The 24,996-nt window shown below is 48.0% G+C and overlaps 1 protein-coding gene and 1 long non-coding RNA gene across 2 annotated transcripts in view; one reads left to right on the top strand and one right to left on the bottom strand.

The window, feature by feature from the left end:
- Positions 1-24,996, top strand: part of bloc1s5 (biogenesis of lysosomal organelles complex-1, subunit 5, muted) — a 158,493-nt gene that overhangs the window by 86,185 nt on the left and 47,312 nt on the right. The gene's annotated exons all lie outside the window — the stretch shown is intronic.
- Positions 9,445-24,786, bottom strand: LOC139272053 (uncharacterized). The gene is made up of 3 exons (XR_011594881.1): positions 24,709-24,786; positions 12,220-12,369; positions 9,445-10,038 (listed from the first exon to the last, which is right to left on the bottom strand). It is a non-coding gene; the product is annotated as an uncharacterized lncRNA (long non-coding RNA).

Raw genomic sequence — 24,996 nt, 5'->3', positions numbered from 1 at the left:
GCCCTCCACTTTTACTTTTCTACTTTCTATCTTTTGCTTCTGCCCCCATTCTACTTCATTCTGTCTCCCTGCATAGGTTCCCATCCCCCTGCCATTTAGTTTAACTCCTCCCCAACAACACTAGCAAACACTCTCCATAGGACATTGGTTCCGGTCCTGCCCAGGTGCAGACCATTCTGTTTGTACTGGTCCCACCTCTCCCAGAACCAGTTCCAATGTCCCAGGAATTTGAATCCCTCCCTGCTGCACCACTCCTTAAGCCACGTATTCATCTGAGCTATCCTGCGATTCCTACTCTGACTGGCACGTGGCACTGGTAGCAATCCTGAGGTTACTACTTTTGAGGTCCTACTTTTTAATTTAGCTCCTAGCTCCCTAAATTTGTCTTGTAGGACCTCATCCCTTTTTTTTACCTATATCGTTGGTACCTATATGCACCATGACAACTGGCTGTTAACCATCCCTTTTCAGAATGCCCTGCTCCCGCTCCAAGACATCATTGACCCTTGCACCAGGGAGGCAACATACCATCCTGGAGTCTCGGTTGCGGCCGCAGAAACGTCTATTTATTCCCCTTATAATTGAATCCCCTATCACTATCGCTCTCCCACTCTTTTTCCTGCCCTCCTGTGCAGCAGAGCCACCCACGGTGCCATGAATTTGGCTGCTGCTGCCCTCCCCTGATGAGTCATCCCCCTCAACAGTACCCAAAGCAGTGTATCTGTTTTGCAGGGGGATGACAAGGTGTTTGCGTGGCCAACAGGCATTGTAAGTATATACTTTCTGATAAGCAACAATAGTAATGAGACACAATCAAAACTTAGATAAAAAGTCATAAATAAGCATTTAATCTGTCCCATAACAGTTGCTCAAACTTCCTTCTTTTGCTGTAAGCCCTGTTTAACTTTATCAATGAAGATTGCTGAATTTTTGGCATAGCTAGTTATGCTGCCATGAAACTTTATTGCTTTTCTCTGTTTAAAAATAGGGAGAAAATGCTAATAAACATATGGGCTTAGAAATTCAATCACACTGCACTCAATTTATAGCCGCAAAACTGGTCCCTAAGGTCCAATATGTTGTGTGATACGCAAGTATATTTGGGAAGAATGAGCAAGAATTCCAGTGGGTGGTATCATCCTGTTGGTCTCACTAACATTCCCGGTGTCAGGCTGAAAGGAAGTGGATGTAACAAACACCAGGGTATCATGGAAAATTAGCTGAGACCCAGCCCAAACAGATTGCCCTAACTCCCACTCCCAATAGTCCCTACCCACCCTGATAACACCAAGTTGCCAAGGAAATTCAGGGCCATTAAATTGGTTTCTATCAGAATATTTCCTTGTGTTCCTTCTATTACATGTATTTCTGATTGGAGATCAGCAACAGTAAGATTATCTATAGGAACAGTTGCTGACGTGACAAAAAGGAGAAAGATTTATTGTATCCTGCAATTGTAATGTATAAATCAGTGTAATGTTTCCTAGAGGTGCTGTGTTATTTTGATGAGTGAGTCTCTGTACCTGGTATCAGCCAGACCAGTAGAGGCTATTATTTGTTTTGGCATTGGACATATTCGCTGAGCTGAAATAGGTAGCAATCAGATATTGCTGAAACTCCCATTGGTTTGCTGTCTTCCCTGTCAGGCTGATGGCAGCCTTTAGACAAGAAATAAGTGGTATTGCTGTGCAGTTGCTGGGTTATGTGAAGGCTTAGTCGCCTTAGCATCTGTTCCAAACTGAACTTACAGGCAAGAGATCCGCAGGTCCTTTCATAGCATCATAGAATGGTTAAAGCACAGAATAGTTACAGCCATTTGGACTGTCGAGCCCGTGCCGGCTCTTTGCAAGAACACTTCAGCTCGTCCCTCTTCCCCGCCCTTTCCCCGTAAACCCTGCAATTTTTTTTTCCTTCAGGCATTTATCCAATTCCCTTTTGAAAGCCTTTGTCATTGAGCTACAGTACATGGACAACGACTGCGTCTGCGCACATTCTGAGGCTGAACTCCAGGATATAGTCGATGTATTCACCGAGGCATATGAAAGCATAAGCTTAACGCTTAACATCCGTAAGACAAAGGTCCTCCACCAGCCTGTCCTCACCGCACACTGCCCCCCAGTCATCAAGATTCACGGCGCGGCCCTCGACAATGTGGACCATTTCCCATATCTCGGGAGCCTTTTATCAACAAAGGCAGACATTGATGTAGAGTTTCAACATCGCCTCCAGTGCGCCAGTGCAGCCTTCGGCCGTCTGAGGAAAAGAGTGTTTGAAGAGCAGGCCCTCAAATCTACCACCAAGCTCATGGTCTACAGGGCTGTAATAATACCCGCCCTCCTGTATGGATCTGAGGCATGGACGATGTACAGAAGACACCTCAAGTCACTGGAGATATATCACCAACGATGTCTCTGCAAGATCCTGCAAATCCCCTGAGAGGACAGACACACCAACATCAGAGTCCTCGCCCAGGCTAACATCCCCAGCATTGAAGCACTGACCACACTCGATCAGCTTCGCTGGGCAGGCCACATCGTTCGCATGCCAGACACGAGACTCCCTAAGCAATTGCTCTATGCGGAGCTCCTTCATGGTAAACGAGCCAAAGGTGGGCAGCGGAAACGTTACAAGGACACCCTCAAAGCCTCCCTGATAAAGTGCAATATCACCACTGACACCTGGGAGTCCCTGACCGAAGACCGCCCTAGGTGGAGAAAGTGCATCCGGGAGGGCACAAAGTTCTTCGAATCTCAAAGCTGCGAGCGTAAAGTGGTTAGGCGCAGGCAGCGGAAGGAGCGTGCGGCAAATCAGTCCCCCCGCCCCCCCTTCCCCCGACTAATGTCTGTCCCACCTGTGACAGGGTCTGTGGCTCTCGTATTGGACTGTTCAGCCACCAAAGGACTCACTTTAGAAGTGGAAGCAAGTCTTCCTCGATTCCGAGGGACTGCCTAAGATGTTGATGATGATGATGATGAGAGCCACAAATGAATCTGCCTCCACCACTCATTCAGGCAGTGAATTCCAGATCCTAACCACTCGCTGCATAAAAAGGTATTTCCTCGTATCGCCTTTGGTTCTTCTGCCTTAACTCTATGTCCCCTGGTTCTCGATCCTTCCGCCAATGGGAACAGTTTCTCTCTATCTACTCTGTCTAGACCCCTCATGATTTTGAACACCTCTATTAAATCTCCTCTCAACTTTCTCAGGTTTAAGGAGAACAACCCCAGGTTATTCTGTCTATCCACGTAACTGAAATTCCTCATCCCTGGAACTATTCTTGTAAATCAGTGTGCAGAAATTGTAATGTGGCCCTCTTAATTAGATCAACAAGCCAAGTTAATGGTAGCTCGTCATTGTTGCCAAGCTCCATGCCCACCCCTCCATTCAGTCTGATTTCCATCTTGTTATGTATGTAAACCTGTATATATCATGTCTAACCACCAGAGGGCTTATCCCCTGGAGTCCCAAGGGATCCCACAATCCCTTGGGAGCACCTGTATATAAGGAGGCCTCACAGGCTGGAGAAGCACTTTGAGATCTATAATAAAGGACTACGGTCACACCTTACTTTGAGCTTGCAGTATCTGGTCTGACTCTTTATTCAAGACATAACAACTGGTGACGAGATACAAATGATGAACCCCACTGCAACAATGCAGAGAACCGTGGGCATCCTGGAGAAATTTTCAGAGGGAGTTGATTGGGAAACCTTCGTGGAGCGACTCGACCAATACTTCGTGGCCAACGAGCTGGAAGGAGAAGCTGATGCTGCCAAACGAAGGGCGATCCTCCTCACCATTTGCGGGGCACCAACATATGGCCTCATAAAAAATCTGCTCGCTCCAGCGAAACCCACAGACAAGTCATACGATGAGTTGTGCACACTGGTCCGGGAGCATCTAAATCAGAAGGAAAGCGTTCCAGTGTCGAGATATCGGTTCTATGCGTACAAGAGGTCTGAAGGCCACAAAGTGGCGAGCTATGTCGCCGAGCTAAGGCGCCTTGCAGGACATTACGAATTTGAAGGACACTTGGAGCACATGCTTAGGGATTTCTTTGTACTTGGCATTGGCCATGAAGTGATACTTCACAAACTTTTGACTGTAGAGACCCCAACCTTGAGTAAAGCCATAGCATAGTCCAGGCGTTTATCGCCACCAGTGACAATACCAAACAAATTTCTCAGCATTCAAATGCTGCTGCAAGTACTGTGAACAAAGTAGCGTTGTTTTCGAATCGAAAGATACAGTGCAGGACTTACACGCCTGCAGCTGCACGTCTGCAGATGACTCAGAGTCCACCATCAAGGGTGGTGAATACAAGGCCATTAACACCTTGTTGGTGCTGCGGGGGTGATCATCGTTTCCATTCATGCCGCTTCAAATGATACGTTTGCAAGGGCTGTGGAACAACGGGACACCTCTAACGTATGTGCAGGTTAGCTGCAAACCCTGCTAATCCTGCAAACCACCATGTTACAGAGGCGGACAGATCAATGGAGGATCACGACAAACCAGAGCCTCAGACCGAGGAGGCAGAGGTATATGGGGTGCACATATTTACCACAAAGTGTCCCCCGATAATGCTGAAGGTTGAATTAAATGGACTCCCGGTGTCCATGGAGCTGGACACGGGCGCAATTTCGATAAATTGTGGTGCAGCAAGGCTTAAGGCCACTCCCATTCGTACTAAACTGAGAACGTACACAAAGGAACTGATTCCCGTAATCAGCACTGCTACCGTAAAGGTCTCCTACGATGGAGCGGTGCATGATTTACCACTCTGGGTGGTACCGGGCGATGGCCCCACGCTGTTCGGCAGAAGCTGGCTGGGAAAGATACGCTGGAACTGGGACAACGTCCGAGCGCTTTCGTCCGTCGACGCCACCTCATGTGCCCAGGTCCTAAATAAGTTCCCCTCGCTGTTTGAACCAGGCATCAGGAAGTTCAAAGGAGAAAAAATGCAGATCCATATGCTTCCGGGGGCGTGACCCATTCATCACAAGGTGTGAGAGAGAGGGTGGAGATCGAGCTGGACCAGCTGCAATGAGAGGGCATTATTTTGCCGATCGAATTCAATGAGTGGGCCAGTCCGATTGTTTCAGTCCTCAAGGGCGACGGCACCATCAGAATCTGTGGTGATTATAAAGTAACTATCAATCGTTTCTCCCTGCAGGATCAATACCCGCTACCAAAGACAGATGACCTATTTGCAACGCTGGCGGGAGGGAAAATGTTCACGAAGCTGGACTTGACCTTGGCCTACATGACGCAGGAGCTGGAGGAATCATCGAAAGGCCTCATCTGCATCAACACGCACAAAGGTCTCTTCATTTACAACAGATGCCCCTTTGTGATTCGATCGGCAGCTACGATATTCCCGAGGAATATGGAAAGCTTGCTGAAGTCGGTCCCATGCACCATGGTCTTCCAGGACGACATCTTGGTTACAGGTCGGGACACCGTCGGGCACCTGCAGAACCTGGAGAAGGTTCTTAGTCGGCTTAATCGTGTGGGGCTCAGGCTAAAAAATGCGAAGTGCGGTTTCCTGGTGCCTGAAGTGGAGCTCCTGGGGAGAAGAATCGCAGCGGACAGCATCAGGCCCACCGATTCGAAGACTGAGGCAATCAAAAATGCACCAAGACCACAGAACGTGTTGGAGCTGCAGTCGTTTCTAGGACTCCTGAACTATTTTGGTAACTTCTTACTGGGTCTCCGCACATTGTTAGAATCCCTGCACCTTTTACTGCGTAAAGGAGATGAATGGGTATGGGGTAAAAGCCAAGAAAATGCCGTTGCGAAAGCTAGGAAGCTGTTACGTTCAAACAAATTGCTTGTGTTGTACGTTCCATGTAAACGTTTGGTACGATGTGATGCGTCGTCGTACGAGGTCGGGTGTGTATTGCAACAAGCTAATGAAATTGGGAAATTGCAACCGGTTGCTTATGCATCCAAAAGTCTGTCTAAGGCCGAGAGGGCCTGCAGTATAATCGAAAAAGAAGCGTTAGCTTGTGTTTACCGGGTAAAGAAAATGCATCAATATCTGCTCGGGCTCAAATTTGAATTGGAAACCGACCATAAGCCGCTTATATCCCTCTTTTCTGAAAGCAAGTGGATAAATATGAACGCATCGGCCCACATCCAGAGATGGGCGCTCATGTTGGTCGCATACAACTATGCCATCCGCCACAGTCCAGGCACAGAAAACTGTGCCAATGCTCTCAGTAGGCTGCCATTGCCCACCACAGGGGTGGAGATGGCACAGCCCGCAGATTTAGTCATGGTAATGGAAGCATTCGAGAGTGAGCAATCACCTGTTACCGCCCAACAGATTAGAACCTGGACAACCAGAACCCCTTACTGTCCTTGGTAAAAAACTGTGTGCTCCACAGGAGTTGGTCTAGTGTCCCGTTAGAGATGCAGGAGGAAATAAAGCAGTACCAGCGGTGCAAAGATGAAATGGCCATACAGGCAGACTGCCTCCTATGGGGTAATCGGGTAGTGGTGCCAAAAAAAGGTAGCGACACTTTCATCAGTGATCTCCACAGTACTCATCCAGTCATTGTAATGATGAAAGCGATAGCCAGATCCCACGTGTGGTGGCCCGGTATCGATGCAGTCTTAGAGTCCTGCGTGCACAAATGTAATGCATGTTCACAGTTAAGCAATGCACCCAGAGAGGCGCCACTAAGTTTATGGTCCTGTCCCTCCAAACTGTGGTCCAGGGTCCATGTCGACTATGCAGTCGGGAAAAATGTTCTTAGTGGTTGTAGATGCATGCTGCAAATGGATTGAATGCGTGATAATGTCGGTAAGCACGTCCGCTGCCACCATTGAAACCTACGGGCCATGTTTGCCATGCACGGCCTGCCTGATGTACTTGTAAGTGACAATGGGCCATGCTTTACCAGTGCCGCAATGGGATCAAACATATCACATCTGCCCCATTTAAACCAGCATCCAATGGTCAGGCAGAATGAGCAGTTCAAACAATCAAGCAGAGCTTGAAAAGGGTAACTGAAGGCTCACTGCAGACTCGCTTATCCTGAGTCCTGCTTAGTTACCGCACAAGACCCCACTCACTCACTGGGATCCCTCCCGCTGAACTGCTCATGAAAAGGGCACTTAAGACAAGGTTCTCGTTAGTACACCCTGATCTATACGAACAGGTAGAGAGCAGGCGGCTTCAACAGAATACATATCATGATCACGCAAATGTGTCACACGAAATTGAGAGAAATGATCCTGTATTTGTGTTTGACTATGGACAAGGCCCCAAGTGGCTTCCTGGCACTGTGTTGGCCAAAGAGGGGAGTAGGGTGTTTGTGGTCAAACTCGCAAATGGACTCACCTGCAGGAAACACTTGGACCAAACCAAACTCAGATACACGGACTATCCAGAACAACCCACACTAGACTCCACCTTTTTCGACCCCCCAACACACACACAAGTGGCAACCGACCCAGCGGTTGACCATGAAGCAGAACCCATCACCTGCAGCAGCCCAGCAGGACTCACCACCCCCAGCAGCCCAGCAAGGCCAGCTGCGCAGCAGCCCAGCGAGGGCCCAACAAACGACTCACCAAAACCAGCATTTGCATCAAGGCGATCAACCAGGGAAAGGAAGGCCCCAGATCGACTCACATTGTAAATAGTTACACTATTGACTTTAGGGGGCAGTGTTGTTATATATGTAAATCTATAATTACCATGTCTAACCAGCAGAGGGCTTATCCCCTGGAGTCCCAAGGGATCCCACAATCCCTTGGGAGCACCTGTATATAAGGAGGCCCCACAGGCTGGAGAGGCAATCTGAGATCTGTAATAAAGGACTATGGTCACACCTTACTTTGAAATTGCAGTATCTAGTCTGACTCTTTATTCAAGACATAACACATCTCACCTACGGCATTGGTTCAAATCACCAGCAATACCCTGTGCAACTGCAACCATGGTGTGCTAGTCCTGCATGCATTAAAACTGACATGACGAGGAATTTCTTCTCAGAGGGTTATAAATTTGGAATTTGCTGCCTCAGAGAGCTGTGGAAGCTGCTTCTTAGTGACATTATCCATGTGTGGAGTCAACTTCCATATGCTTACTGACAACAGCCATTTTCATCTCTCCACCATAATTCTCACCTTCACAAGTGTCGGAGTGGTATCTGGCTGTGGTTGAGTTATGGATGAGCCAGTACTTTCTCAAATGAAACATTGGAAAGACCGAAGCAATCTTGTTTGGTGCCCAGCAACAAACTCTGTACCTTAGTCCGCAATAGCAGAGCTTGGTTTGGCAGAACGGGGGAGGGGAGCCAACTCGAGATTTGACTCACTTGGCAAGGCAGGGGACCGGGCTGAGAACAGGGTAACATCAACAATCCTAGTCTGAAGATCGAGCCTGGAACCGCACAAACTTTCAGGCTGAAATTGAAGGCTATCGGCGGATTACAGAGTTTCCTGGGAGTGAAATGGAGGCGGCCCTCCAAAGTCGCATTGTCCAATGTCAACGTGATTGGGGAGGTCATGACCTCCCTGACCCCCCTCCCATTGGTTCTGCTACTGTTAGCCCCCGATTCCATTTCCCAGCTGCTCACACAGGCTGAGCCCCATGGTGCACAAGCAGCTGAACTTCAAACCCACATCCAGTCCGTCACCATAACCTCCTATTTGCAACTCCATAATATCACCTTCTTCCATTCTTAAATTACCCCCATTGTTGCTAAAACCCTCATTCACATCTTGGTCACTTCTAGGCCTTAGCACCTCCAATACCTTACTTGCCTTCCTCCCAAACTCGATCCTACATGAATTTCACCTCACTCAGAACTTTGCTCCATGCATCCTGTCCCCCTAATACTGATTTCAAAATCCTTGTTCTCCTTTTTAAGTTTTCCAGGGCCTCACCTCACCCTACTCAGCAACTTTCTCCAGCCCCGTGTTCAATCTTTGACTCTGGTCTGCTTTACATACCACCAATCCCTCAGATCGAGCATCGGTGACAGTTTCGAGATACACTTTAGCAACAGTATGCTTATCTATTGAGAACAGTTGTTGATGTGACAAAAAGAGAAAGACTGACTTAGCTGTAATTCAGCATTCTCTTCCAAAATCCTTCTATTTGTCTTTGTTTAGTCCCAATTTTGACAGCTCCTTAAAGCCTATTTCTTTCAGCCCACCTCCTGTCACCTCCCCTAACTCTTCTCCCAAGCTCTGCTCGGTATCTGCTTGCCCCGCCTTGTGAAATGCCTTGGTTCTCTTTTTGCTATATTAAGTGCAAGTGGTTTTTCTGACTATTTTACCAACCCATTTATCACATTAAACACCATTTTAAATACTGGTTCTGCTGCGCTGGATTAAAATAACAGTGCTTACGAATAGAACCATTCAAATGTTGCAATATTTATTTGAGTACAGGTAGAGCGTCCGAAATCTGGAAACCTTGGGACCGAGGTCATTCCGGAATTCGGGTATTTCCGGATTTCGGAGCATCTTTCCAACATCCCAAATCCGGCAATGCCTGGGCCGAGGTAAGGGGGGAGCTGAGTCCGGCGGCCCAGCGGGGGAGCTGAGTCCGGTGGCCCAGCGGGGGAGGTGAGTCCGGTGGCCCAGCGGGGGAGGTGAGTCCGGTGGCCCAGCGGGGGAGGTCCAGTAGCAGAGCGGGGTAGTCCGACGGCCCAGCGGGGGAGGTGAGTCTGGCGGCCCAGCGGGGGAGGTGAGTCCGGCGGCCCAGCGGGGGAGCTGAGTCTGGTGGCCCAGCGGGGGAGGTGAGTCCGGTGGCGGAGGCAGAGGAGGTCCAGCGGCAGAGCGGGGGAGTCCGACGACGGAGAGGTGGGCTGGGGTGAGGCAGGTCCAGATTTTGGAACATTTTCCCGATTCTGGACGATCCCGCCACGTGAGGATTCCGGAACATTCAGAATTTCGGAACTCCGGATTTCAGACGCTCAACTTGTTCTTTATTCGGCAAATCAACAGTTAGAGATATGTTCTGGAGTAAATAAAAGCAGAAAATGCTGGAAATACTCAGCAGTTCAGGCAGCATCTGTGGAGAGAGAGATTCAGAGTTAACAGTTCAGTTCGATGACCCTTCATCAGAAACTGGAAAAAGTTCGAGATTTACCAGGTTTTTAAGCAAGTGTCGGGGCAGGGAAAGGGGGGAATGGGAGGAAAGAACAAAAGGGAAGCTCTGTGAAAGGGTAGAAGATAGGAGTGATTAAGGAGCTGAAACTCAGTTTCTAACACCAGCCGATGACGCTGGCAGTCAGCGGTGACTGGGCAGCAGCAGTTTCGCGGTGGCGTTAACGCCGGGTGAAAAATTTGTTTCTGGTTTTTCAAGGGCATAAAGAATTGCCGCCCCGCCGACTACTACCTTGGAAATCATGGCATATCGCCAAATTCACTTTTGTCGCCTCACTTACCGGCTGGCGGCCAGCACGCCACAAAAAGTTGGTGTTCACAAGGTGGGTTAGGATTCTGGGATGGCATTTAAATGGAGTTGCAGCCCGGGTACAGAGGTTGTGGTCAGTACAGCGTTTGTTCCTCGCACACTGCCTAGGTGTGGGCGTGCTGTGTCTGCTGACTACTTAGCTTGACGACTAAGATTTCCCAAACACTGGTGGGCTTCAGGTTATTGACATTGGCAACTTGTATCTCGCTGTTACCTCTGCACCTCAATGGGGGCAGTGATGGCCCACCACGTCGTCCTGCGGCGAAGACTTCAAAAATCAAAAATTCATTTATTTAACAGAAAAACCACAGTATGCTGTAAAATAACACAACATAACGCCATAATCCTCAGCAAATAATCAAACCCACAAGACCCCTTCAAATATTCGCAACGACATCCAAATGCAACGATTTACATGAGTTCATTTTCCAAAAAGGTAGCCATCTCTGGCGACTATCAAAAAAACGTTTGCTGGTTCATCCAAGTGAAACTATTTGCATGATCTCAGATTTTAAAATGCTGTTTAACAAGGCGAGCATCTGTGGCCACCATCCCCCAGTTACTTAATGGGTTTTGCTGAATGCTTTCCCACCCTTTCCCATCTCCCCACTTCACACGCCTACTGCTCCTCCTCAATGGGGTCTCAGGGCCTGCAGAAAGGCCGGTAGTCAGTTACTCACTTTGAGCCGGTGCCACACATGGTGGCCTAGCCGGATGTCCCCGACCAGCTCGGGTCCTGGAAAGCCCGGCTGCGGATTGCATCACCTCAGCATGGGCGGCAGCACTCTGGTGTGGATAGGTTGCAGAGAGCGGCAGGTACAAAGGCAGAATGATGTCGTCCTGAGAGAGGACATCAGGTTCCAACATGCCTGACATGCTACTACTCTCCTGTGGCAGAGCCCTGCTTCGGCAACGTTGAACTGATGGGGCCCCAGACACGATGATAGTGGTCAGTGCATCCGTGGCATCAATATGCCTCTGCATTAACACAGACTGCGACTGCAGCACAGCACAGAGCTGATTGATTGCACCACGCACTGACGACATTACATTATGCAGACCTCCAATAGCATCGGCCAGCTGCTCAAAGGCTACTGCAACATCAGCCATAGCCTGTGCCACCATGTCTGAAACCCCATGGTCACTTGTTGCATCCAACATTCGTTGGTCTCTACCAAAGATGGGCTCATTGGGCTGCTGAGAGACAGGTGCAAACCTTGAGGCGGACTCCTCCATCCTCACAACTAGTGCAGCGAGACTCTCGGGCACCCTTGCCAGTGCATCCAGCAGATCGTGGTGCAACTGCAATGATTGTCTTGTGACAACCCGTAATTCGGCCTCATCATCTGAGTGCTGCTGAGCATCACTGAGACACACACTCTCCCTCCGGGGAGCTGGTCCCCAGACCTCCTCTCCCCTGTGGCGTTGCTGCAGGCCACTGGGTGTGGGAGCATCACCCATCTCCACTTCCCCGACCACGCATTTCTTCCGAAAGCTGCTGAGCCCGCTCTCTGAGGCCACTGCCTCCTGTGTGACATCCATAGAGGTGTCCTCCTCCTCCTGTGCAACATCTCCTACAGTCAAAGGCTGATGTGCAGGCTCTGGTCCATCTGGTTGATCAATGAAAGCTCTAAGCCAGAGAAGATTGGTTACCTGCAGGGGAGAGGGCTAGGACTGGGAAAGGCATTTGGAAATGCCAGTCTCATGGAAAGAGCTGAAGGATTGTAGTGTCAAGGCTAAATGGCCTGCTAAACGATGCAAAGGAACTCAACATACCGTCACTATCCCAAGGGGGTTCGGCCTCACCCACCGCTACCGCACCAAATTGAGGGCCCATCAGGGCTGAGATGCGTTCCTCCAACGCAATAAGAGGCTGGAGGTCAGGGTTCCCTTCTCCGGTCCTCATCGATTGTGGGCGAGCTTGGCCTGCAAGATTAAAGAGAACATCAGAGTTAATGTCCTTCTATTGGTCTGTGCCAAGTGCCTTACATAGTTGAGTACATGTTACTGTAGGAGAGTCTTCACAGGTCGAGGAAACTTAGATTAGCTGTGTGTCCTTGGTTTACCAATGCTTGAAGGAGAGTGCCAGGACTTAACTAATGGTGAGGTACTGTCTTCCACATGCATATGTAGATTGAGCAGATAACAAGATGAGGGGTGGGTGTGAAGAATGGATGAGGAAGGTTACCGTCGCTTGTAGGCCCTTGGAGTGAGTGAGGCTACAAATGCGAACATTGCATCTCGCCTCACCCACGTACAGCATGGGGCCCGACACATTCACATTGAGGAGAGATGCACATTGAGCTGACAGCATGGCATGGTCAGGTTAATGTTAAAGATACTCATCCTCAGCAGCCGCGTCATGCCGTTCCACTTCTTGCGCCATTGAGTGGCTGTGCTGTGCACCGTGTCACTCGCTGACACTCTTACAGCCACTTCTCTCCATAGGCATCAAATGACCTGTGGCTGTGGCCTCCCCCCAACCTCTGTCCTCAGTAGTTCCCGACGCCTCTCCAGAGCATGAAAGAGTGCATCGATGGCAGCGTCTGAGAAATGGTGTGCTGCTGCTGCATCTGCCATCTTCACCGTGTGAGTGTGTAGGAAGTGAATATAACGACGAGGCTGTGAGGTGCCCAATCACCGCTTCAATTGAATGCAGGTGGTGCAGCTCCAAATGTTGCTCAATGCATTGGCTGAAAGTGGCAAATCATTAACCAAAAAACGTGGCAAATGTGGAAATTTGTAAAAATGCTGCTCATACTGCTCCACTTAATGGCCCACAATGCCATTTACAGCCTCCAGAATAGTATGCAGCACCTGGATTTAACGCTGCAATCCATTTTTCAGGCAGAAAAACTGAATTTCGCAGTTTAAAATCTGCACTCAGCTAGTGTCACCGCCTCAAAATCAGCGATACCAAATTTCAACCCCTGAGAGACCAAAGGGATTGAAAGGGACAAAGTGCAAGGTGAAAGGAGATGGTAATGGGACAAGTTAAGAAAGAAAAGATGAGTCTAGCAAGGGTGTAAATGATAATGGCAGAGTCATCAACAGCTGCCATGGGAAAGAGAGAAAAAAACAGAAAAAAGAAGAAAAACATATGGGCAGATGTTACGGTCTGAAATTGTTGAACTCGATGGTGAGTCCAGAAGGCTGTAAAGTGATTTCAGGGATATCTGTAATCCTGGGTGGATCCAAAATATGAAGGATGGAATTTCAGTTAGAATCCACGTGGAATAAGTCAGAGCCGGAGACAGTTGCTGAGGAAGGAGATGTGGCTGTGAAAGCAAGTTTTGTAATAGTATACAGCTATTGGTCCTAAAATTCCGGCTTCCCCGGGTCCCTACTGAGTGTGTACGGACTCAGGAATGTATCGGAAAAGCTGGTTTTCGGCGCGCAATGCGCATGCACTGAAAACCGGCTTTTCTGATGTATCAGGTTTCTGGTTTGACAGATGGCCGCATCTTGGGGAGAAGGATATTCCCACGGCAGAGATTGGGGATTTGCCCGACTCTTGCCCTGCGAATGTCCTTAAAACTCTTGCACCTAGTAAAAGCAGGTGCACAGCCTACTTTTACCAGCATAAGAGTTTAAAAACTTATCAAAAACATATTAAAATAAAATTTAAAAATACATATTTATGTTTAAAACCCTGCCCACTCAGGTTATTTAATTTTAAACCATAATTAAAACTTTTTTTTTTAAATAGGCACAAATTTCTTGTTTTCAAGAACATTTCTATCAACTTTAATTTCTATAATGTATTTATATGAGGTGTTTTTTAAAATATTTCATGCAGTGTTTGGGTGTTGTAGGAGTTTTGGACTTACGAAACTCCTATTACTATGAATGAGAAAATTGTTATATATGTGAACTTGTACTACTCTGTACAGCCATCAGAGGGCTCATACCCTGGAGTCCCAAGGGATCCCATAATCGTTGGGAGCACAGGTATTTAAGGAGGCCTCACAGGTTGGAGAGGTACTCTGGAGACCTGCAATAAAAGACCAAGGTCACACTTTACTTTGAGCTCACAGTGTTCAGTCTGACTCTTTCTCCATACATAACAACTGCAGACGAGAAACAGCAAGCGAACCCAAAGATGCAGAGAACAGTGGCATCCTGGAGAAATTCTCAGAGGGAGATGATTGTGACTCAACCAATACTTTATGGCCAACGAGCTAGATGGGGAAGAGGACGCTGCCAAATGAAGGGCGATCCTCCTCACAGTCTGTTGGGCACCAACGTATGGCCTCATGAAGAATCTGCTCACTCCAGCGAAACCCACGGAGAAATCGTACGGCGATTTGTGCACACTGGTCCGAGAGCATTTGAACCCGAAGGAAAGCGTTGTGATGGCGAGGTACCGATTCTCCATCTACAAAAGTTCTGAAGGCCAGGAAGTGGCGAGTTATGTCGCCGAGCTAAGACACCTTGCAAGACATTGCGAATTTGAAGAACATTTGGAGCATATGCTCAGAGATTTTTTCGTACTTGGCATTAGACATGAAACCATACTTCGCAAACTTTTGACTGTAGAGACCCCAACCTTGAGTACGGCCATAGCGATAGCCCAGGCGTTCATTGCCACCAGTGACAATACGAAGCAAATCTCTCAGCACACAAGTGCTGCTACAAGTACTGTGGACAAAGTGATGTTGTTTTCGAATCATAACGTACAGGGCAGGTCACACATGCCTGCAGCTGTACGTTTGCAGAGGTCTCAGAGTCCACCATCAAGGGTGATGCAAGACTAGTAACACGTTGTTGGCACTGCAGGGTGATCATCGTTCCATTCATGCCGATTCAAAGGGTACGTTTGCAGGGCTGTGGAACAATGGGACACCTCCAACGAGTGTGCAGACAAGTTGCAAATCCTGTTAAACCTGCAAATCACCATGATGCTGAGGAGGACAGATCCACGGAGGATCACGACGAACCAGAGCCTCAGACCAACGAGGCAGAGGCACACGGGGTGCACACATTCACCACAAATTGTCCCCCGATAATGCTGAATGTTGAACTAAATGGACTCCCGGTGTCAATGGAGTTGGACACGGGCACGAGCCAGTCCATCATGGGCAAAAAGACTTTCGAAAGGCATTGGCGCAACAATGCCTCAAGGCCAGTCTTAACTCCAGTTCGTACGAAACTAAGAATTTACACAAAAGAACTGATTCCCGTAATCGGTAGTGCTACCATAAAGGTCTCCGACGATGGAGCGGTGCACAAGCTACCACTCTGGGTGGTACTGGATGATGGTCCCACGCTGCTCGGCAGGAGCTGGCTGGGAAAGACACGCTGGAACTGGGGCAACATCCAAGCACTATCGCCCACTGACGTGTGCCCAGGTCTTAAACAAATTTCCTTCGCTGTTCGAACCAGGCATCGGGAAATTCCAAGGAGCAAAAGTGCAGATCCACCTAATTCCGGGGGCACGACCCATCCATCACAAGGCGAGAGCAGTACCGTACATGATGAGAGAAAGGGTAGAGATTGAGCTAGACTGGCTGCAAAGAGAGGGCATCATTTCCCCGATCGAGTTCAATGAGTGGGCCAGTCCTATCGTCCCAGTCCTCAAGGGAGATGGCACCATCAGAATCTGTGGCGATTACAAAGTAACTATCAATCGATTCTCCCTGCAGGACCAATACCCACTACCAAAGGCCGACGACCTCTTTGCAACGCTGGTGGGAGGAAAGATGTTCACGAAGCTGGATCTGACTTCAGCCTACATGACGTCGGACCTGGAGGGACCATCGAAGAGCCTCACCTGCATCAACACGCACAAAGGTCTTTTTATTTATAACAGATGCCCATTTGGAATTCGATCAGCAGCGCCGATATTCCAGAGAAACATGGAGAGCTTACTGAAGCCGGTCCCGCACATCGTGGTCTTCCAGAACAACATCTTGGTCACAGGTTGGAACACTGTAGAGCAACTGCAGAACCTGGAGGAGGTTCTTAGTCGATTCAACCGCGTGGGATTCAGGTTAAAATGCTCGAAACGTGTTTTCCTAGCGCCTGAAGTGGAGTTCTTGGGAAGGAGGATTGCGGCGGACGGCATCAGGCCCATCAACGTGAAGACGGAAGCAATCGAGAACGCACCAAGGCCACAGAACGTGACGGAGCTACGGTCGTTTCTGGGACTCCTGAACTACCTTGATAACTTCTTACCGGATCTCAGCACACTGTTAGAACTGCATGTCTTACTATGAAAAGGGAGCGAATGGGTTTGGGGCAAAAGCTAAGAAAATGCCTTTGTAAAAGCGAGAAAATTGTTATGCTCAAACAAATTGCTTGTGTTGTATGATCCATATAAGCGTTTGGCACTAGCATGTGATGCGTTGTCATATGGCGTTGGGTGTGTATTGCAACAAGCTAATGATTTCGGGAAACTGCAACTGGTTGCTTATGCATCCAGGAGTCTTGTCTAAGGCTGAGAGAGCCTACAGCATGATTGAAAAAGAAGCGTTAGCGTATGTCTATGGGGTAAAGAAAATGCATCAATACCTGTTTGGGCTAAAATTCGAATTGGAAACTGACCATAAGCTACTTATATCCCTGTTTTCCGAGAGTAAAGGGATAAATGCCAATGCATCGGCCCACATCCAGAGATGGGCAGACACATTGTCCGCATATAACTACGCTATCCGCCACAGGCCAGGCACAGAAAACTGCGCCAATGCTCTCATGGGGGTGGAAATGGCACAGCCCGCATATCTAGCCATGGTTATGGAAGCATTTGAGAGTGAGCAATCACCCGTCACTGCCCGGCAGATCAAAACCTGGATAACCCAGGACCCCTTATTATCTCTAGTCAAAAGCTGTGTGCTTCACGGGAGCTGGTCCAGTGTCCCAGTGGAAATGCAGGAAGAGATAAAGACGTTCCAGCGGCGCAAAGATGAAATGTCTATACAAGCAGACTGCCTTCTATGGGACAATCGAGTCGTGGTCCCCAAGAAGGGCAGAGACACCTTCATCAATGACTCCACAGTATCCGCCTCGGTATCGTAATGATGAAAGCGATAGCCAGATCCCACGTGTGGTGGCACGGTATCGATGCGGACTTAGAGTAATACATGCTCGTAGTTAAGCTATGTACGCAGGGAGGCGCCGCTAAGTTTATGGTCTTGGCCCTCCAAACCGTGGTCTAGGGTACACGTCGACTATGCAGGCCCGTTCTTTGGTACAATCTTCCTTGTGGTTGTTGACGCGTATTCCAAGTGGATTGAATGTGAGATAATGTCGACTAGCACGTCCGCTGCCACTACTGAAAGCCTGCAGGCCATGTTTGCCACTCACGGCTTACCCGATGTCCTGGTGAGCGACAACGGGCCATGTTTTACCATTGCTGAGTTCAAAGAATTCATGACCTGTAATGGGATCAAACATGTCACATCTTCCCCATTTAAACCAGCGTCCAATGGTCAGGCAGAGAGTGCAGTGCAAATCATCAAGCAAGGCTTGAAGAGGGTAACTGAAGGCTCACTGCAGACTCACCTATCCTGAGTCCTGCTTAGCTACCGCACAAAACCCCACTCGCTCACTGGGATCCCACCTGCTGAACTGCTCATGAAAAGAGCACTTAAGACAAGGCTCTCGTTAGTTCACCCTGATCTACATGAACAGGTAGAGAGTAGGCAACTTCAACAAAGTGCACACCACGATAGCGCAAATGTGGCACGCGAGATTGAAATCAATGATCCGGTATTTTTATTGTATTATGGACAAGGTCTCAAGTGGCTTCCCGGCACTGTCAAGGCCAAAGAGGGGAGCAGAGTGTTTCGGGTCAAACTTTCAAATGGACTCATTCACCGGAAACACCTGAACCAAATCAAACACAGATTCACGGACTATCTTGAGAAACCCACCTTGGACCCTACCTTTTTTGATCCCCCAACATACACACCAGTGGCAACTGGCACCACGGCTGACCACGAAGCAGAACCCATCATCCACAGCAGCCCAGCAAGGCCCAACACACCAGGCAGCCCAGCGAGGGCCCAACAAATGATTCAACAACACCAGCTTTCACACCAAGACGATCAACCAGGGTAAGAAGGGCCCCAGGTCGACTCACATTGTAAATAGTTACACTATTGACTTTGGGGGAGGGGTGGCGGGGAGTGTTATATATGTGAACTTGTATTTACTCTGTACAGTCACCAGAGGGCTCATCCCCTGGAGTCCCAAGGGATCCCATAATTTCTTGGGAGCACAGGTATTTAAGGAGGCTTCACACGTTGGAGAGGCACTCTAGAAACCTGCAATAAAAGACTAAGATCACACTTTACTTTGAGCTCACAGTGTTCAGTCTGACTCTTTCTCCAAATAAAACAAAAATACTTTACCGTGATTGGGTGTTCAGGCCCACGTGACTCCTACGGACGTCCCAATGTGACCGCGCTCCGTTGCACAAGAAGAAGAGATCTCAGGACCAGGATCTCTGGCGAGCGTTCCACCAAAAGGTAAGTACGCATCTTTTCTTCTATTTTTAGTCGAAAGCCCGCGGGAAGATGATACTGGGATTTCAAGGCCAATGTCATAAGATAATAATTGGGATCAATTGTCCCCAGTTATCTGCACCGTTTTTTTGCCGTGCGCCGCTTTTTTGGGCGTGCGCCGTTTTCTTTTGGAATAAATTCAAATCTGCAAGTTTCCCCAAAGTTTCTGCACCAGCGTAATTCAGTTAGTTACGATTTTTTTAGGTTAGTATTTTTTTGCATCAGAAGAGGCGTAACCTGATGTCTGTGCCAGATTTCCACATTTAAGCAAGTTTGGCAAACAATATTTTTCCTAGGATGACGTATGTGACCACTCCCAAAAAAACCTTCTGGGCACTTAAGAAAAAGCAGTCCACATTAAAAAAATCGGTGCCGAAAGACGCCATTGTTTTTAGGTGAAGTTTTGGAGGGAGCCAAGAAGGCAAAGAAGATGTATCATGAAGCTTAATTTTTTCAAAGTCAAAAGGGAGAAAATGGAAGTCTAATGCAATTCTTTAATTTTTGATTTTTTTCTAAGTACCACGCCACCACCATACGTCTCCTCACCGGACTCGAGGGTCGGAGCGTCGGCCGCCAGAATCGTTCCCTTGCCCCACAGGGGCTCGGGCTCAGTTTCAAAAGAAGCCAGGTGGGGTGGGATGGAAACTGACCTGAAGGGATGAGAACCCTTAGGCTATACAGTAGCTTCACACGAAGCCCAAGGGGTGGGGGGGGGAAGGGGTGAACGCTGAGTCCCTGTGTCCGGACGAGGGAGCAATTCTGCTGGCCGACTCTTGAGCCTGGTCAGGAGATGTTCAGTGGTGGGATGGAACTTTGAATTAAAGAATTGCATTAGACTTTGTTTCTTTATTGAATGCCTAGCTTCCCGTTATAAGCAAGCCTATTGCGCATGAACAGACCAGGGTGTGGTCCATACTAGGGTGTCGAACTTGGGGAGAGAGAGAGAGGAAAGAAGGTGTGAGTGCTTAGTCCTGCTGTTTTGAGCTTCTTGCAAAGCTACAATTAAATTATGGGGGCAATATTGAAAATGTCATACCTCGTGGAAGGCTTCTGCATGATTGTGCTGAGGAGGCGAAGATTGATTAGACATTATCACATGAGGAACCTCAGAACACGTAGGATGATGGGCAGGAGGTATATTTGGTATATTGAGACAGGCATTCATACCTGCACCTGAGTGATGCAGACTGTGTGAGAAGGCTGCGTTTCCGCAAAGAAGTTGTAACCAAGATCTGAGTGTTAATAAAAGCAGACCTACACCCTAGAAACGTCAGGAGGACTGCTTTGTCAGTTGACATAAAGGTTACAGTTGCACATTCATTTTATCCAGGCCACAACTGGGGATGTATGCACCATTTCTCAACATGCAATACATATCTGCACTATATATCCGGAGGAATGACTACATAAAGTTCCCCATGATTGCCCAGGCAATGCATGACAGGACTGTGGGCTTCTCCAGGATTGCTGGCTTCCCAAAGGTGCAGGGCTGCATTGATTGTACCCACATCGCCTTGTGAGCACCTTTGGAGGATTCTGAGATGTACAGGAACAGAAAGGGCTTCCACTCCATTAATGTGCAACTCATGTGTGACGACATGCATCGCATCATGTTAGTTGATGCGAGATACCCTGGGAGCACCCATGATGCATTCATACTACGCGAGAGTGCCTTGTTTCAGCAGCAGCCAGAAGGTCAAAGCTGACTACTGGGAGACAAAGGGTATGGCCTCGCCACTTGGCTCATGACGCCCCTACGCGTAACCCGGACGGAAGCTGACTGGGAATATAACATGTCGCACATTGTGCCGCGCAACACAATAAAGAGGACCATTGGCATCTTGAAACTGTGTTTCCGATGCCTGGACCATTCCGGAGGCTACTTGCAATACTCCCCTGAGATTGTCGGTCAGTTCACTGTTGTATGCTGCTTGTTGCATAACTTAGCCATCATATGGCAGCAGCAGCTGGTAGTAGAAGACCCACCTGAGGTGAGAGTGGCTGATGATAAGGAGGAAGATGCAGATGACGAGGAGGAGGAGGACGAGGAAGCTATGCAACTACCTGAACCCGGAGCGCGGCAGAGGAGGGCGGGCCGTCATGCCCCTTTAACGATTGCTCGAGCCTTGCACCAGGGGTTCATCCGTGAATGCTTTGCTGCCTGAAGGCTCAGCGGCAACTATTCCAAATGGACCATGTTTACTGTTTGGACCTGTTCCGTAATGTTGTGTTGTGTTAATGAAACAAATAATGGAAATTATTCTTTAGTTCAAAAAGTTGTGTTAATAATGGAACAAATAATGTAAATGATTCAGTTATAATTTAAAATATATTTTATTCAAAGGTTTAACACTTGTTTGTACTTAGCTTAACTTTAATAAAAATATTCTTGTATCAAACTTTAAAGTTTTCATTAAGATCACTTAAAAACTTTAAGATCACTTACAAACTTTTAAACTTGTAAATTTACATCACTTACAAAAAACTTTTAATTTGAGAACAGTTACAACAGTAACAACAATAATAATAACAACAACAACAAAAGCAGCCAAGAAAGGCTGCACCCATCTCTCCTCCACCTTATTCTAAGACCGCCCGCTGCGCTTGGTCTTGGTGACTCCATCTCTGTCCGCAGGCGGTGACGCAGCATTTCTCGGGTTGGTACCAAACTTATTCTTTCGAGCATCTCAGGTAATGCGTATTTCTTGATGGAGGACATGGGCAGGCGGTAATATGCAAGGCCTGGCTTGGGCCTCTTCAAAGGTTGGTCTGGGGATTGGAGTGGGCATGGCAGTTGATTCTGTCAATGGCCATTGGGTCTGGGTGTGTTCCCTTATTGCAGCAGCTAACTCCAACATTCCCTCCCTCATATGCCCTGACAGTGTCTCAACTACCTCCAATATTCTCTCCCTCATGTCCGCCGACAGTGTCTCAGCTGCCTGCGACATTTCCTCCCTCATGTGCCCGGACAGTATTCCCATTTCTCATGAGAGTGTTGTTACTTCTCCCGACAGTCCCGATACCTCATCACCCACCCCACTGACGGTGTCCAGGAGTGATCGCGTCAGGTCAATGCTCTCTGTACTCATTACCATCATCTGAACCACATCTGTTACATCCTGCAGCTCAGGAGAGCGCTGTCGCGATCTCCTTCCCCTCCTCAACCTGGGTGTGGCTTGCTGCATCCCACTGGGACCCACAGCCTCTGGTGGTGGGGCCCTGGTTGTGCCTTGCTGCACCCCACTGGAACCCGCAGCCTCGGAATATGTGAAACTATGGAATGTCCTAACACTCGTACCACTCAGGAAAGGGGCTGGCACCTCAATGAGTGACACTAGCACCTCCTCCAGAGTGAGTACAACAATGGGGGCTTCATCCGCCCCCTCCCCCTGCCCCTCACCCTCACCCTCACCTTCACTCTCACCCTCACCCCCATGCCCTTGGTCTGAAGGTGGGATTGGAAGATGTTCTCCTCTTCAGGCTCGTCCGCATCTGAATCTTCTTCTGCATCGGCTTCAGCCTCGTCAGATTTGGCCTCAAGTTCTACAAAATATAACAGAACAGACAAATGGTTAGCAGCAGAGGAGGGGGCAGGGTGGCCATGAGTAGGTTCACACAGCGCAGGCAGCAGGCTGATTTGAAGGACCACAATGAATGATAGCACATTGCATGAACCGAAGCGTAGCTGACGGAGACATCCCCACGAACCGAAGCATGGCTAGCCCACGCAGTACTTAACATTTAGCAATGCCAGACTGTGGAATTTGCAGGACTTACCCTCTCCCTCAAGTGTGGGCCCAGCTTGTGCAGTGATGGTTGCTTTTCTCCAGGCTGGACCCATCAAACCAGCAACCCTGTCGTCCAAGGGTGTCAGTGGGTCAGATTTGTCGGGCCTCCTCCTGTTTGAGTTCTTTCCCTTTTGTTGTGTGCCACCTTCCTCTACAAAGATGAAAATATAACCTTTTAGAGAGGGTGTCTTTCTGCTGGGTGGGACATACAGATTGTCACATTTACAATTGCATACCAGTGAATAAATGAAAATATTACTTACACTAACTACTTGACCAAGGTCCTGCCACTTCTTTTTGCACTAGCCTCCAGACCTCGGGGGCCATTGCACAGTAATCTTCATTTCTTCATTTCTGTTGGTGAAAATTTTATGTGACCTCTGCTGGTGTCCAGTTCATGCCATCTGGCCTCAATTACAGTAACTAGTACCTCACTTCGTTTTGTGAGAAATTCTTGGTCCTTGAGCCACGTTGCATATTGCAGCTCCAATTTTTCCACTGAGAATTAACGTTCTCACAGACAACTGGCTCTTTAAAAATGGCCGAATGCAGACCAGGAGGTGTACTGGGCATGCACGCCCATAGCAGTCACGTAAAAAACGCCATTATTTTTCCACGTATGCGCAGAAGGGGAGGGGGGCATCCTTTTTTCGGTGCAGACATTAGGCTCCACCCCCTGAAGCTGAAGGACAGGCTGCACGGCGGCAATTTTAAAAATTAGAACGGGGAAACATTCAAGTTATTTTTTTGGAGTAGTCGGGGCCAAAAAAAAATGGGTGTAACTCTTGAAGTATGCCAAAAAATGGCATTGGGGAAAATTTAGCCCAAAGAAACTACACTTTTGATAGATGCCAACTAGCTAAATGAACATGATGGGGTAGATTTGTTGACTGGGCATTAGGCTGATGTTGCGGATTAGCCGCTGATTTTGTAACGAAAATCGGGCAGGTTCTCTAACGGCAGTAGATCAACAATTCTAGTTTTATGCCCAGCAGCAAGTTGAAAATCTAGCACCCCCATTCCCCTGCCTTGTTTCCCTTTAAAAAAAACACTGAGCAATCCTCCTTTCATTTTGTAAGTTTTAGAGGTAGTTCATTATTTTTAACTGATCTGAAGTGGAGCAGTTTGTTTTTCATCGTGAGATCAACTTGCACCTCTGCCAACCACAGACTGACAGACAACAGCCAGTAATAACAATGGCCTTCCTTAGTCCATCAATGTAAAACAATGAGCGTAACCAACACAGAGGATGACTTATCGTTGCTGACCACCACAGTCACACTGAAAGAAGCAGAACTCCGAGAAGTACAGGCTTGTTTTTGTCCTCACCACGGAGTCCGTCTGAGTTCTGTGCCAATATATTTCAATGCCGTACATGCGCACACAATAGCCTTCAGCCTGGGTAGGCCACTGTTAACAAACAGATACTTTGTACAGAGCCAGACCCAAGGTCACAAGACGTAAGCTGAGAAAGAAAGTGATATAGTGGCTTTCTACTATAAATCTGTTCAATATAAGACACTTTGTTTGCAAACAGTTCACAAACAAAGAATACCCTGAATGGAATTAAGACATCATGAATGACATTACAGTGACTCCCTGCTTGGTTAAATACAATTGCGTGTCTGTTTGGAGTTCCTGCATACACGGCACACAGACACATTAAAAGGTAACCCTAGTGTGTACATAACATGCAGATGGAGACCGACACCATTTGTACAGGAGTCATATCCTATTTGCATGACTTCTATGCCCACTTGACAGACTAAACAAACAAATACTGGCTCCTCTATCTCCGCTCTAGCCTGACCTGGTCTCGAAACCTGGATTCATCACCAAAATAGTCTAGCCTCATCTCACATAACACTCAGGTTACTAACACATCACGGCAACATCCCAAATATTAGTGATGAATGCATTAACACAGCTTGTCCCACTATCAAATAGCCTGTCATCTGTGTGTAACTCACCCAGTTTATAGAAAGCAGACACAGCAGAGCTTGATGCAGACTAGCAAGATGTGTGGCAACAGACGCCCTTTACTCAGTACATACTATATATTAGGATGAGCCTATGTGCTCGCTGACCTACATTGGATTCGGATCCAGCAACTCCTCAGTTTTAAAATTCTCATCTTTATCTTCAAATCCCTCCATTCCTCACCCCTCCCTATCTCTGTAACCCCCACCAGCCCTACAACAACAACGACTAGAATTTATATAAGCACTTTTAACAAAGTAAAACGTCCTAAGGCGCTT

The sequence above is a fragment of the Pristiophorus japonicus genome, chromosome 1, assembly GCF_044704955.1.
Source record: "Pristiophorus japonicus isolate sPriJap1 chromosome 1, sPriJap1.hap1, whole genome shotgun sequence".
Lineage (NCBI taxonomy): Eukaryota > Metazoa > Chordata > Chondrichthyes > Pristiophoridae > Pristiophorus > Pristiophorus japonicus.
This window is presented reverse-complemented; position numbering and strand designations above follow the sequence as displayed.